The 14,079-nt window shown below is 37.8% G+C and overlaps 2 long non-coding RNA genes across 2 annotated transcripts; both read right to left on the bottom strand.

Annotated features, from left to right (window-relative positions):
• Positions 1-4,403: 4,403 nt before the first annotated feature.
• On the bottom strand, positions 4,404-7,694 carry LOC145232515 (uncharacterized). The gene is made up of 2 exons (XR_013860908.1): positions 4,939-7,694; positions 4,404-4,655 (listed from the first exon to the last, which is right to left on the bottom strand). It is a non-coding gene; the product is annotated as an uncharacterized LOC145232515 (long non-coding RNA).
• An 879-nt stretch (positions 7,695-8,573) lies between these two features.
• Positions 8,574-11,249, bottom strand: LOC145232514 (uncharacterized). The gene is made up of 2 exons (XR_013860907.1): positions 10,231-11,249; positions 8,574-9,921 (listed from the first exon to the last, which is right to left on the bottom strand). It is a non-coding gene; the product is annotated as an uncharacterized LOC145232514 (long non-coding RNA).
• Between the last annotated feature and the right edge of the window lie 2,830 nt (positions 11,250-14,079).

The following is a 14,079-nucleotide window of genomic DNA, read 5'->3' as shown; positions in this document are numbered from 1 at the left end:
AATTTGGACATGCTCATGAACGAAGACGTACAGAAGCACCTAAAGACTGGCGTGGAGAAACTTTCCAAACTGATGGGTTTTACCAAGTTGAACTCTACGGACACAGACCAGGGCTGCCAATGAGAATTTCAACAAAACCCAAGACTCACAGCAAAATAACCCAAGAAATTACAAAATGTGGTTAGAAATGCAATTAATTAGGAAATTTACTCGTTTCATTGACAAATGTTTGACAATTTACAGTCCGGAAATGCAACTTCACAAACTGGTAGGCAATGCTCAATGCAAGCAAAGGGAATATTATGCTCAATAAAATATGCAGCAATCGCCAGTTCACTCTTGGCTGTTTGATGATCATCATCTGTTTTCTTTTTTATAAAATTAGTATAATGTATACAGTATATTTAGAAGCATTAAAACTTCTTTGATGGTTAGCAGTTTTTATGTTTAACGAGCATTGATTTATTTGCATTTTTAAGTGTAACGATTGCTTTCACTGTATACTTATCTAGAAAGAATAAAGGTCTAGAAAAGGGAGAAAATGGCCTAAACAGTGCAGCTACCCGAAAAACTTTTCTCGTTAAAAAAGTTCTTATATTTTTATTTCATCAATAAGACTCAAAACCCAAGAATTGCTATAATTTTCAAAATAAAACCCAAGAACCCAAGACGTCAAGTAAAAACCCAAGATCTTGGGGCAAAACCCAAGCTTTGGCAACCCTGACACAGACAGCCACGAAACAAAGAAGAGGTGTAAGCGGGCCTTCGAACAACTGCGGATAAATGACGAAACAAGAAATGCGGTGATATAAGAATGCATCAAAACGGGCGCTAGCATGTACCTGCTGGGCATTCACTGCAGTGTGGCCCAATACATAGCAAACAACATACTCAATCTCATTGTCAACCTCGAAGGCAACATGGCAGCGTTCAGCAACGGCAAAAACGACTCCGCATACTTTGACACGATCATCAGCGACGTGTCGAAGCGCGATCGGCACCCGCCTTCAAACACGGGCCGCTCACTGCGGGAGATATACTCACAGTGGCCCGCCACTACACAACGCAACAGCGGGGATGAACAAGCGGGTCCATCCTCACAGTAACTTTGTTCACTTCATTAAATCGTTTGCTCGTACTTTCTTTGTGTGCATTTTTCTTGAGGTACATTTGTTTTGTGCTCAACAATACAAAAAACAAAACCATTGTTGTTCTGTTTAAACTCATAGCATTTCATCAAGGAATTGACAGGTATTGCAAAAGGTTCTGCAATTTTAGTTTCAATTGAAAAATATAGTCAACGAACTATGCGATTGAGCCTTCAGAAGAAGCAGTTTAACACCTCTTGCAAACAACAAACACAGTTCGCAAATTGCGCTGAAAGGCAAGGTAGCGCTACTAACACCATAACAAGAATCTACCCCCAAAAAGGACCTAATTTCCGGTAAGTGGTGCAATAGAGGCAATAGAGCATTCGCGCCAAAAAGGCGTATTATTGAAAGTGTTATTGTATTATTTGGTCGTGGTGTGTAGTAATTATGTTGTATTTGTTTCATAAAATGGAAATTAAATTTATGAATTGTCATGTAGAAATGGAACGTTAAATTTATTAAGTGTACGAACTGTCATGTGGACCTGTTCATTATACAGACACAAAGGGAAAATCGCCAAAGAAGGTAATAAAGTTGATTGTTAATTAGGAAATTTGTGTGCCAGATGATTTAACATAAATAAACATGCTGTATATGTTCAATTTTACAGGTTTATGCCTTATCGGCAATTCAGGGCCCTACAACAGTAAGTGACCTGTTTATAATCATTACCATACAATGTGTTACTATAATATGACAAAATAAAATATCTCAAAATGCAAAGTAAGCAATGTGGTGTAACTGAAATTTCGTGTAATTAATCCATCTATTGCATTATTATTAACAGATGGCTTCCCAGAAGCAAATTTCATAATAGAAGTACGACCAATTTTTTAAAATATGCCTGTTTATAAAAAAGATGACAACGTTGTGTTTTAAGACTTAAGAAGAGTCCCATTAAAAAAAAGTAAGTATGTGACATTGTTAATAACAGATAACAGTGGATTTCAGTAAGGTGTTTGTGCCAATTGATTATGTCTATGATAGAGCTAATGACATCACCATTTTTGTATGCACCAGAATCCACTGATCCTCAGTCATGCATGCAGGACCCTGCTTTCCTCCAGCTTTGTCACACATTTCACTTGGTCGAGGAACAACGAACACAAGACGACACACTTCGAAACTTCCTTAGGCAAATTACCTTTTTTCAACCAACCATATCACCACTTGCCAACTTCACCAACGGTCTCGTGGTACTTCCTCACTCGCAGCCTACCGCTGATGAAATATGTGAAGCACTGGAACCCTTCGACAACTGGATTGTTCTCAGACACAGCAACCACAAGGCTTACAGCATTGTTACTCAGGCGAAATTTTTACAGTCGTCGTCCGTAGATGTAGTGCAACTAGCAGATCTCCAGACACCACCACAACATGCGTATCAAAGGACTTTTAAAACGATTAACCGAAAATCGCGTCAAAAGAAGAGGATTTGAGAACGGAAGAATCGCAACTGTGACAGCGCTCTCAGGCAGAACTTTCCTAGTGCAAACCGACACAAGCATCCTGCGCAATCATTTTGTCCCTTTTTGCCAAGCTACGCCCTTACAGTTTACAAATGCCAAGATCAAACATTAAACAAGGCAATCTTGTGGTTTGACACGTTGCGTACATCGCCATTTCCCGCGTGCGACAAAGAGAAGACATCAGATTTCTTACTTAACCATCCCCTTATCAATTCTAAACAATTGAAATTGGTTGCAGAATGCAACAGCATCTCTACTTTTTGACCACTATGCAATTGACGTCATATGCCATTTGCTTCAGTCGTTCCAGGAGCTTGTTTAATTGTTATGCAAATAAATACGTAAACCCTAAATTTCAAACCTTTGTCGCATGATTTATCCCTCAACAACGAAATCGGTGCGCGTAACGCACCACCTTTCCGGGACTGCTACCTTGACGTGGAAGGGCTAAGCCGCGCTAGCATAGGCAAGCAGCAACCAAAGCTGTCGCAGAAACCAAAACCTTCAGTTCTGACCGTCGCGCTAACGCAACAAAGCACTTCGCTCACATCACCGCACACCTGAGAAAGGAGGGAAGAGGCGACAGCGCAGATCGGTTGTTTGTGGCAAGCGAAACATCGTGTCTTACAGGTACCTGATATATGTTAACTTATTCCTTGGTGTTTTTCGTTTTTGTATTATGTTTCTTTTCCGTGGCGATTTAAGTGGCGCTCGAAAAATAAAAAAAACACTTCACCACCAAAAAAACAAGGCGTGTCTTTTTTCAAGCACTTTCCAAGAGACTTTATTCGTCTTTCCGGCCAAGCTCTGTCGGACGGTGAAGTCACATACGACGAATACCTGATCGATCGGCTACAACCCTATACATGTGAGGGGCTCATTGCCATGAGCGAATTTCACGAAACGATGAAAGAAAACTGGTCCTCGAGCATTGGACAATATTAGAGAACTTCAAGATTTTAATGTGCAAACGCATGTCAAAAAAACATGTGCAACAGATTTCAATGTTGATCGAGTTAACTATACCAAAATGTGACAAGGAAGGGATCGGCGACGCCAGGAAAAACAAATGCGGCAAGCGACATCTAAAAAAATGCACCAAAGTGACGTAACAACCGATGCATTTTTGACGAATGATAAAAACTGAAAACAAAGTTTGTTGCTTGTAACTTGCCATTGCTGCCTGTCAACAATGCAGGCAACATGGAGCATTTTGTTCAAAACAAATGCGATGATACACACATGAAAGCCTTGTTGGGCGAGGCTGCAAAACGAAACAGCATCTGAAAGCAGACCAACATTGAAACAAATCATTGCTTCGATTCCAACGACGAACAATTTAAGTTTTTTTTTCAATTGTGTACGCAAAATGTCGCTATGTAACAGTGGTTCCCAAACTTTTACATATTTTTTTCAAAACGGTCCCTTTGCCATTATAAAAACGAAAGTTGATTGCAGGATTTTAGCTAGTTATGCAAAATTGCGCAAAAAAATCATCCAAAAACAGCTTATGACATCACAGACAAGACAAAAAGCATTACGATTGTGCGCGAACAATTGCATTTTTGATAGTTGTCATGCAATAAAGGCTATTGTTTGGCAATGGAGACAGTCGATTCTAAATTTTAATTTGATTTATACTTATTTAGTGGCACAAATGAGAATTATAGAATTACTTCAACCGCTTCGCGGTCCCCCAAAAATTGCCTCACGGACCTCTAAAGGTCCGCGGACCCCAGTTTGGGAACCGCTGCTATATAACCAATGGCAGTTTAGACTGATATGTGAAAAACTGGTTTTACTGCAACAAGAAGTGATGGTGTTGTCATTTATGCACGAGAATAACTCAAGGTAATTATTACAAACACCTCAATAGTAAAATAATCCTTAGATAATAATTAAAACCACTGGCAGACGTGTATGGGTGGATGAGATGTTCAAAGAAAGAGACACAAAATCTGAATTGATTTTGGTTGATGAACTGCTTGCCCGAAGTGATGAAGAAAAATTTCGACAATATGCCGCTAGGATGACACTAAAACAATTTTATGACATATTGCAGCAAGTAACGCCAGCTATAGAAAAACAGCATACAAATTTTCGGAAACCAATCAGTCCAAAGCAGAGATTGATTTTAACACTGAGGTAATTTTTGCTTTCTGCATAGTTTTTTCATTACAATAATAATTGTTTGATTTATTATCAGGTTTTTGGCAACTGGTTCATCGCAAAAGCAGCTTTCGTACTCATTGCGAGTTGGACATACAACTGTAGGAGTCATACAAAACAAAATTAAATTGGACATAAAAAATGAATACCTGGAATTTCCCACCCTTTTCGTTACCAAACCCGCTGCCAAAGTTTACGAAAACCTTATCCAAGCACTCAGAACCTAGGAAAAAAAACTATAAAGAAGACGAATTTGAATTACTTTTTAATATAAATCTTCAAACCTCAAATGAAAGCATATCTTCGGTGAAGGCGACATGAATTTATTTCTCCCGTAACAACTTTCATCGCATGAACCGTCGCAATTAACCTTAAATTTACGTGAAAACTTGAAATTACATATAATCATTTTTTCTTTTACTTATTTTTCTTTTTTGTCTCTCGCCTAATGCAGATTTTTATAGTTGCGCATAGGAAGGAGACGACAGACATTACAAGATCGGTTTGTCGTCACTTGTTGAGGCGGAGTGGGGCCTCTACATAGATGTGAAAAAAAGAGAAATATCCATGGAGCCATCGACCAACCCCCAGTCGAGACAGACCCGCAATCGACGGAAGTGGCGAGGTCGAGGCCAGATTCAACCCTGGCCTCCGTCGCCAAGAAATCTATCAAGTTCTTGTTGGGCGAGGTTGCAAAACGAAACAGGTGCCCCTCATCATCTGAAAGCAGACCAACACTATACAAATCATTGCTGCGATTCCAACGACGAAGAACCATACTGCTCATCGTAGTGAACATTTGTCTGTGTTTTGATGTCGTTTTCCGCAGGATTTTTTGAAATGTCGGGAAATAAATAAATGCTTGCTAAAAATATTTTTGTGCCTGTTGACCGCGAAAATAGATAGGGTTATGTCGACATACGTTCGCCACTTTTTTGCTGTACAGTGTACACTAACAATTTACAAACAAAACAAATGTTTATGTACCAACTGATTCGTAACACATCTGAAAGTTAGATAATGTAATATTTGCAATGGCACTGCAGGCATTTTAACTGAATATGTTTGGGCCGCATATTCTCCATTGTCACAGAGGTGGATAAACAATTAATGTGCGACATTTGTATGAGCGTTTACCTTTATATCAAACGATTGCTCATAAAGAACTACACATTCAAAACTATATTGCTCAGAAATCGTTCGTGTTGCCAGCCAGAACAATACTCACAATTTATCTGCAAATAGATTTCGTACTTTTAGTTTGCTTTTTCGACTCAGCAAGAAGTTTTATCATGTAACACTAAACAGTGACATTAAAGAAACGAAAAGCAAAAATGAAATAAATAAATTGAAACAGTATGGAAGAAAAGATTGCTTGAAATTCAAACAACAAAACAGAAAGTACTGATGATATTGTGATGGCAGTGTGTAAACAAATTGGTGTGGGTGTCACAAAAGCTGATATCAGTGTGTCACACCGGATTGGAGCAGTTAAAAACGACCGCCGCAAGGATCCGCCGACCACCATTGCCAAGTTTATAACAAGAAAAATAAGAGATCAAATATGCAGCAAAAGAGGAAAACTTCGGCAGGTAAAAAACACTGTTTTATTGTTATTTACTACGAAAATAAGTATGGAGTCAACGAAGTACTGATAGTATTGGTCTTGTTTTAATTGTTTGTTTGGCTGTTTTTAGCAAATTAATTTGAAATTGCCGTTTAAGTTTTTGGAAAACAGTTTGAAATTGAATGCTGAATACAAACATACTAAAATTTTATTACCAGTGGTACTTTTATTCACAGCTTGTTTGTTTAGTCTTGGATGGTCAACTGGTCATTTTTAATGAAATGATTTCGTAATTATCTAACCACTACTTTGCAAAAAGAAAAGTACAAGAGAGGTGCTGCTGTTGAAATCTTACCAGGATGGAAACTCTATTTTTACTAATCTTCATGTCTATGACTGATTCAGCAACTCCAGTCCACCTGTTCAATAAACTTCATGCCAAGAAAAGAAAATGTTGTGTATAAATGGATTTCCAGGTTAATATACTTCAATAAAAATGTAGTTTCTGCTGAGCAACTGTCCGATATGTTTCCAGAGTTCAAGACATGAATTTGTGAGATGTTTGTCAGACTAAAGAAAGCAAGTTGCCAATGAAAACCTCCTCTAACATCGCACAACAAAATGATGAAGCTACAAACTTCAGAAAAATTTGCCACGAGCCAAAGAGTCTTTTCTCGCATTTGAGCATCATTGTGATTGTGCAACAATGTGCAAGTTTGTGATGAAATTAAATAGTACATGCATCTTTTTACATTTAAGCTTTTTTTGTGTGTGGTTATATGATTGTTTTCTTTGCATTTTTGCAATCTTGTGTTTTCCAAATTGTATTCATTAATGTTATTACTATTATTTTGCCAAATTTGAAACATAAAGTGCCTGTTAAACTCAACAGAGTTCGTAGCAACTTTCTTAAAGACATAGAAACACAAGCACATTGACCCAGTTTTCTTAGCAACAAAAGTCGTTGACGCCAATCGCAGCCCGTGTGAAGGGCCAACGTTGCGCCAAACGTGCAGAGTCCTTAACGTATTTGGTATTACGAAGTGTCCTCGCTAAAACCTGACGCAAAAACGAGAGAATGCGTCAAAATCGTGAGAAAAAAGACGTCTGACTCAGCAAAAATTAGAAAGTCGCGCTATGCGACATCTTGTGGAAGGCCTTTTACGTTGGCATCACCCGATTAAAATCGGTTGTGTTACGCAATATAATACGTTTCTTATCGAGCGGGATTAGAATCTTTATAACCTGTGTTATAACACAGCCCGATTGCGGACGGTTTTATCGGTAATGGCAGTGAAGCATTAAATTTTTTCTTATTGGCAAATATTATTTTTTCTGTGACAATAATCGCAGGTAAATTGGGATTTACATCAAAATGGCAGTCAATTATAAATCAGCAAGACAGAAACAAATGCATTCTAAGCAGTGAAATGAATATGTTAAACACTAAAATGGGCCAAGAATCAAGGTTCTGGCAAAGAATGAAGCAATGCAAAGAGACCTTCCAGTGAAAAGAATTTCTAGTGCCTACCTTTATATGAAGCAAAGTGAAGACCAGCGCACACTGTCGTATGAGGGACTTGTAGACTGGATTTAACTTGAAATGATTCACAGTGACTCACAAGTGGCTGCCATGTTACTGCCTTCCTCAAATCAACTCTTTCTGTATTTCTGGCTGATTGTATTTTTAATTTTTAACACAGTTAAAACCACCAATATTGAATATTTACTCTGTTTTACAACACTTAGACTGCTTGTTGGTGTCTAAACTCAAGCCTCTTTTGTGTAAACTCATAATTGTCAAGTCAAATGAGCATACACTTTGATTTTTTATTGCAGTTCACCATCTGGAAAAATTATCCACATGAAAAAAGTGAAGAAAGCCTTTGATTGTGGAAGCATGTGCCAGAAAAAACAGTTCCCTAAATTGTCAGCAAAACCTTAAACCAGTGGTTCTTAACCGGCGGTCCGCGGCAACTTTTAAATTTGCACCGACAAAATGCGATTGTCGACCAATTGTCTCACTTTCTGCAATGAGCAGGTTAGTCAGAGCAGAGACTACTAAGCAGAGACTGCACACTGCCCATTTAGCGACGACATAAATGGGGCGGCGATATCTTTGCCAATACGCAACGGATTGAACTAAAATTTTGTATGTAAGTTTGAATTAATTATTCTGATTTTTAGGAATTTTAATCTCATACTTATTAAACTTCATTTGTGTTTTAAAAATAAAAATGTTCTCTGCAAGTATTAAGATCGGTTCCGCTTGAACGCGACCACTAAGATTTCAGCGTTTACAATGGAAAAGGATAAGAAAAAGTGGTGTTGTCGTCTGTTTTTTCGTGTTTACGTGAAGCGTAGGCTTTCAAATCGGATATTAATGGTTGTTAAACAAACTAGAATACTTTTTAAAAAATATAAAGGTAAAACACCCATCCAGCCCATGGAAATACAGGCCCAAGGTAGTGGTAGAAAGCGAGATTTCTGTTATGACCACATGTGTTCAGTCAAAATTGGCAATATGTTAGTTTAAAGTTGTGCTGCAGGTTTTTGTCGACAGCTCTCTCCGATACTAAGAATGTATTGACTGAAATACACTACTCCCAAACGATTTATTTGTCTTAATATTGTTGAACTGAACTTAAAAGGGCTGTGGTAAAACTTTTCTTTTGAAACTAATGTGGTGGTGATTTTTTTCTAGAATACAGTGACTTAAGACCTACTAACTTAAGAAGATGGAGTTGCGTCACCACAGCAACATGCTTAAACTCATCAAATGTGAAACCAAAACACAAGTTTATTGTTACTATTAAATCAGCAGTTTCTGTTATGTTTTGTAACAGACTAGATTTGTATGCACCTTGCTACTTCAAAGTTTAGATATAGACAATTCCAAAGTGTATCTTTTATACTTTTTTATTTTTGATGCTAAACAATACATTTGTTTACTATTTGTGTGAAGGCTTAACAGAGGAAGATTTTAGCTGGTAGAGAAAATAAAATTACATGCAGATGCAGTGGTTGCTTAACAAAAATGACATTGACTGATGCAAATGAAAATGTCACAACTCAAAGATAAACAATAGATGAAATATATGACTGAACAATGTACAAAAATTCAAAAAAGTTTGCTTTAATGATTGAATAAATAAAAAACACATAAAAAAGTAGGCAGTTGATTTGAAAACAGTCCAGCCTTAATTGTATTTTAAATGCAAAACCATATATTAAAATTAATGGCAATATCGATTAAATAGTGCATGATACTATTTCCAGTTTCATCCCGATCATCAAACTAAAATATCAGGGATCAACACCTATGAGATTGGATAGTTTAAGCTGCAAAAACAACATCTAAAATCACTTTTGTGTAAAAATGTTAAATTGATAAAACAACACAACTACCAGAACAAAAGCGAAATGACAAAATTGATTGCATTTTAAATGTGTGAGGCCTGACATGGTCTTTATTTGATGATGACTGATTTTAAAATTTTGTGCCATTCCTTTGAGAACATATGCTGTTTCCAGTTTCATCCTGATAATCATCAAAATAATATATCTGGAATCAACACCTTTGAGGTTGGTTACTTTGAGCTGCTTGAATTGATATTTAAACAAAAGTGACAGAACAAAAGGCAATGTGATAAAATTTATTGCAGTTTAAATGTGTTGGGCATAGCATGGTCTCTATTTCTTCATGACATATTTAAAAATTTAGTTACATTCTTTTGAGAACATTTGTAACTCCCAGCAATTCGTATTACATCTCTTTTCGCAAATATAATCTATAGATGTTGGCAATGGTTCATTTTTGTCATACATGCACATCCTAAAATTTGGTAGCAAATTTCGTACATTCAATCGCCACCTGTGTCGTTTTTTTTCCGCCTTCGGAAAGTTTCTTTCTTCAATATGTTTTCAGAAGTAGTCAAGTTGATGTACCAATCAATGAAATTTATTTCAAAAGCCTACGCTTCACGTAAACACGAAAAAACATACGACAACACAACTTTTTCCTATCCTTTTCCATTGTAAACGCCGCAATCGTACTGGTCGCGTTCAAGCGGAACGGATCTTAATAAAAATCGCAGTGTGCAGTCTCTGCTTAGTAGTCTCTGGTCAGAGCCTTGTTATACAAGACAAACAACTGTCCATTGTGACTTGTATTGCCACTGTGATGTAACAAAGACAATTCTACAGTGCCTTAACGCATGACCGTGAGCAGCGTTTTATATACGAACCATGTCTAAATCAAGAAAGTATGTCGACAGTTACCTAAAACGTTTGGGTTTACTTTGTCGTCAGGGGATGACAATAATAAACCGCAGTGCGTTTTGTGTTATACTGTTCTCAAGTAATGAGCCAATGTAGCCGTCAAAACTAAAACGCCACTTGCAGCAGAAACATCCAGAACATGCGGGTAAGGACTTAAGAGCACAGTTTCATACGCCAAGGATTGGACTTAAGTGGTTATTTTAATCAACAAAGCACTGCAAGCTTGGAGGCATCCTGCGAAATTGCATTACAAATCGCCAAGCAAAAAAAAACCTCACACAATCGGAGAAACACTAGTAAAGCCTTGTGTTGTGAAGATGGTTAAGTTAGTTTTATGCGAAACAAGCGCAAGGAAAATCGATCAAGTTTCTTTGTCGAATGATACAATTAGTCGGCACATTTTACTATGTCATCAGACGTCAAACAGCAGGTTGTGGAGGAAATCAAAACTTCTCCCATGTTTTTTCACTCACTTGATGGTTTATGATTCACAATAAGTAGGCAAAGGCCAATTACAACAGTATAAAGTAGGCTACAAGGTGTAAAATGAAAAGTTCACTGACAGTGCAACCTCTACAACACCACGACAATGCAGTTTGTAAACAATTTTAACTTTTCAAAAATTTTTGACCCATTCTAAAAATTTTGACTTTTTATGACAAGTCAAAAAATAATTGCCTTATTACCCAGTTGCATGCCTTCTGTCGCTTTTATTTCTTACAACCTGATGATGACAATAGCACTTGTCGAAACGTAGTTATGTTATACACCAATATACTGGCTCTGATTTTTTTGCTCAGATTATTCAAAACCGTGAATAGTGTACATAATTGCCTTAGTTAGGACACTAAATCGGACAAGGTAAAAAGTTCTTTGTTGTTGCATGTGCTCGGAGATAGAGGATAAGAAATTTACAATACTTTCAAGTTTGAAGAAGGAACTGAATTGCGCTTTGATAGCATTGTGGAACTGTTCGATAGGTTTTGCTGCCCAAGACGTAATCTCACATTTGAGCGTTTCAAGTTTTTTTTCTCGGGCTCAAATGCCGGGTGAAACATATGACAACTCTACCACGGTCTTAACAAAGATGGCTGCTTCGTGTGAGCATGAATATATACCCGGATTCACTTAAACGTGATAGGTTAGTGTGTGGGATTTTATGTGACAAAACCCGCCAGTGTCTTCTTCGCGAGGAAAATTTAACTTTGGAAAAGGCTTTAAAAATGTTCACGACACACGAGTCGGTCTTATCACAAATTGCGGAAATGAAATTTAACTTTATTCCAGTGGGCTCGTCTGTTGATGAAGTCAAAAGTATTGTTGGGCAGTCTCGGGTACTTCCTTCAGGCATAGCTAACCGCGTTCCAGGTCGCCCTTATACTCAACCACGCAGCTCGCAAGCAGTTTGCAATAATTGCGGACTGTATCATGAAAGGCAGTGCCCTGCCTGGGGAAAGATTTGCTTCCGCTGCCATGAAAGGAACCATTTCGCGAGATGTTGCCCAAAGGGTCAATACCATTGAGGAGTTTCAAGTCGGTACTCTAAGTACATGTAACAGTAAAGATTGGACTATACAGGCGACTGTCAATAGGTGCGAATAATGGTTTAAGGTTGACACTGGTGCCTAAGTTAATTTAATGCTGATTTTCGAGCTCTTCATTGTAGAGGTTTGATGAAACCAACAAGCGTGCGCCTATTTTTCTACACTCAGCACCCGATTCCAGTATGTGGTAAATACATTCACTTGAAGCATCGCAATCTCGAAGTGGTTCTGCCGTTCATTATAGCAAATACGCCATCGATACCAATTATTGGGTTGCAGGGTTCCAAAACTCTGGGGTTGATCCAGCTAGTTGACTCGGTTAAGTTTTCGGTATTTATTTTAGCCAATACAAATAACTTTTTAACGGACTGGGTTGTATTCCAGGTTTTCACCGGATAAAGGTCAATCCCCACGTGCAACCGGTTGTTCGTCCAAGTCGTAAGGTTCCATTTGCTTTACGAGAACCTCTGAAACTAGAGTTGCAACGCATTGAGCAACTTGGTGTTATTATTAAAATTGACGAACCGACAAAGTGGGTGAATTCTTTGGTTATTGTTGAAAAGAAAAATGGAAAGCTAAGAATGTGCTTTTTAGATCTTCGTGATCTCAATAGGGCTGTTCAACGTGAACATTTTATGCTACCAACTCGTGAGGAACTAATGAGTCAGTTCGCTAACGCAAAATACTTTAGCAAGTTAGATGCTTTATCTGGCTTTGGGCAGATTAAACTTGACGAAGATAGCTCTCGGCTGTGTACTTTTAACACGCCATTTGGAAGGTGTAGCGATTGCGACATAATTTGTGCAAAGTTTGCAATAGTTGTTTACCAAATATAGCTCGTTTTTGACTCGCTAGCTCACAGCTTGTGAGGAAGTTAAAATGTGTAGCACCAAATCCCACTGTAGTGACAAATCATGTTCAGACTTTGTAATATTTCCTGTCGCAGTTAATTAGGATGTAGATGTGACTTTGTGATCTGGTGTTTGCGAGCTTTTGCCGTATGTTTTGTCTCGTGCTGTGATTGGACGCTGCTTTGTGTGGGAATTGTGCAAGAGCACATGTGCTTTTATCCGGGGTATAAAAATCACACTCGTTCATTTCGATCTCTTTCTTCCTCTCACTTTCTCGTGTAATGAACAAACGAACCGAAGTGCAAGACAACTGTGTGGAGTTTCTAGGACTCCAGTCCTGACAAGCCCAGGAGCTTGGATGGTGGTATGCCTCTTTAATTTGTAATTACGCGGTTGTAACCTATACACGTTCGTATTTTTTTATTACTTACCCACGAGGACTGAATGCTTTGCGAATGATTACTTTTACATCAGTATACTCCTGAGTGCCATCTCAATTTTAAGGTTTAGTCTGAGCATCGGCTAGCTTGGGGGCATACCTACATTAAACCACAACTTGATTTCATGTTCTATTATCAAATGTATTCATACCTACATTAAACCACAACTTGATTTCATGTTCTATTATCAAATGTATTCATTTTCTTGTACAATTTTGTCGAATGTAGTCAGCCAAGATTACCGCCTCAATTGCGAAATTTATTGCCTTGCCAAATTACAAACTATTAATGAATTCGATTCTCAGCCAATAAATGCGCTGCTCTACCGTAATTATTAAGTTCTATTGTTACGCTAAAAAGACGTAGAAACTTTAATGTAAAATAAATTTCATTGTTATTTCTTTATACTGCTTGCTATTTTATTGTTTTAGAAGTAACCTGACTTTAAACCGCTATTGTGATCAAAAGCAAGGAACATTCAAATTCACCATACAGACACAGAATTTCAGCGATTCAGATGTCTGAAGACTGGAGACAATCCAGTGTACGATTTAACGCTTTTATCCGGGGTATATATAAAATCGCAGTCGTTCATTTCGATCTCTTT

The sequence above is a fragment of the Phallusia mammillata genome, chromosome 6, assembly GCF_965637545.1.
Source record: "Phallusia mammillata chromosome 6, kaPhaMamm4.hap1.1, whole genome shotgun sequence".
Lineage (NCBI taxonomy): Eukaryota > Metazoa > Chordata > Ascidiacea > Phlebobranchia > Ascidiidae > Phallusia > Phallusia mammillata.
The sequence above is the reverse complement of the archived record's forward strand: the minus strand, read 5'-3'. Positions and strand labels throughout refer to the sequence as shown.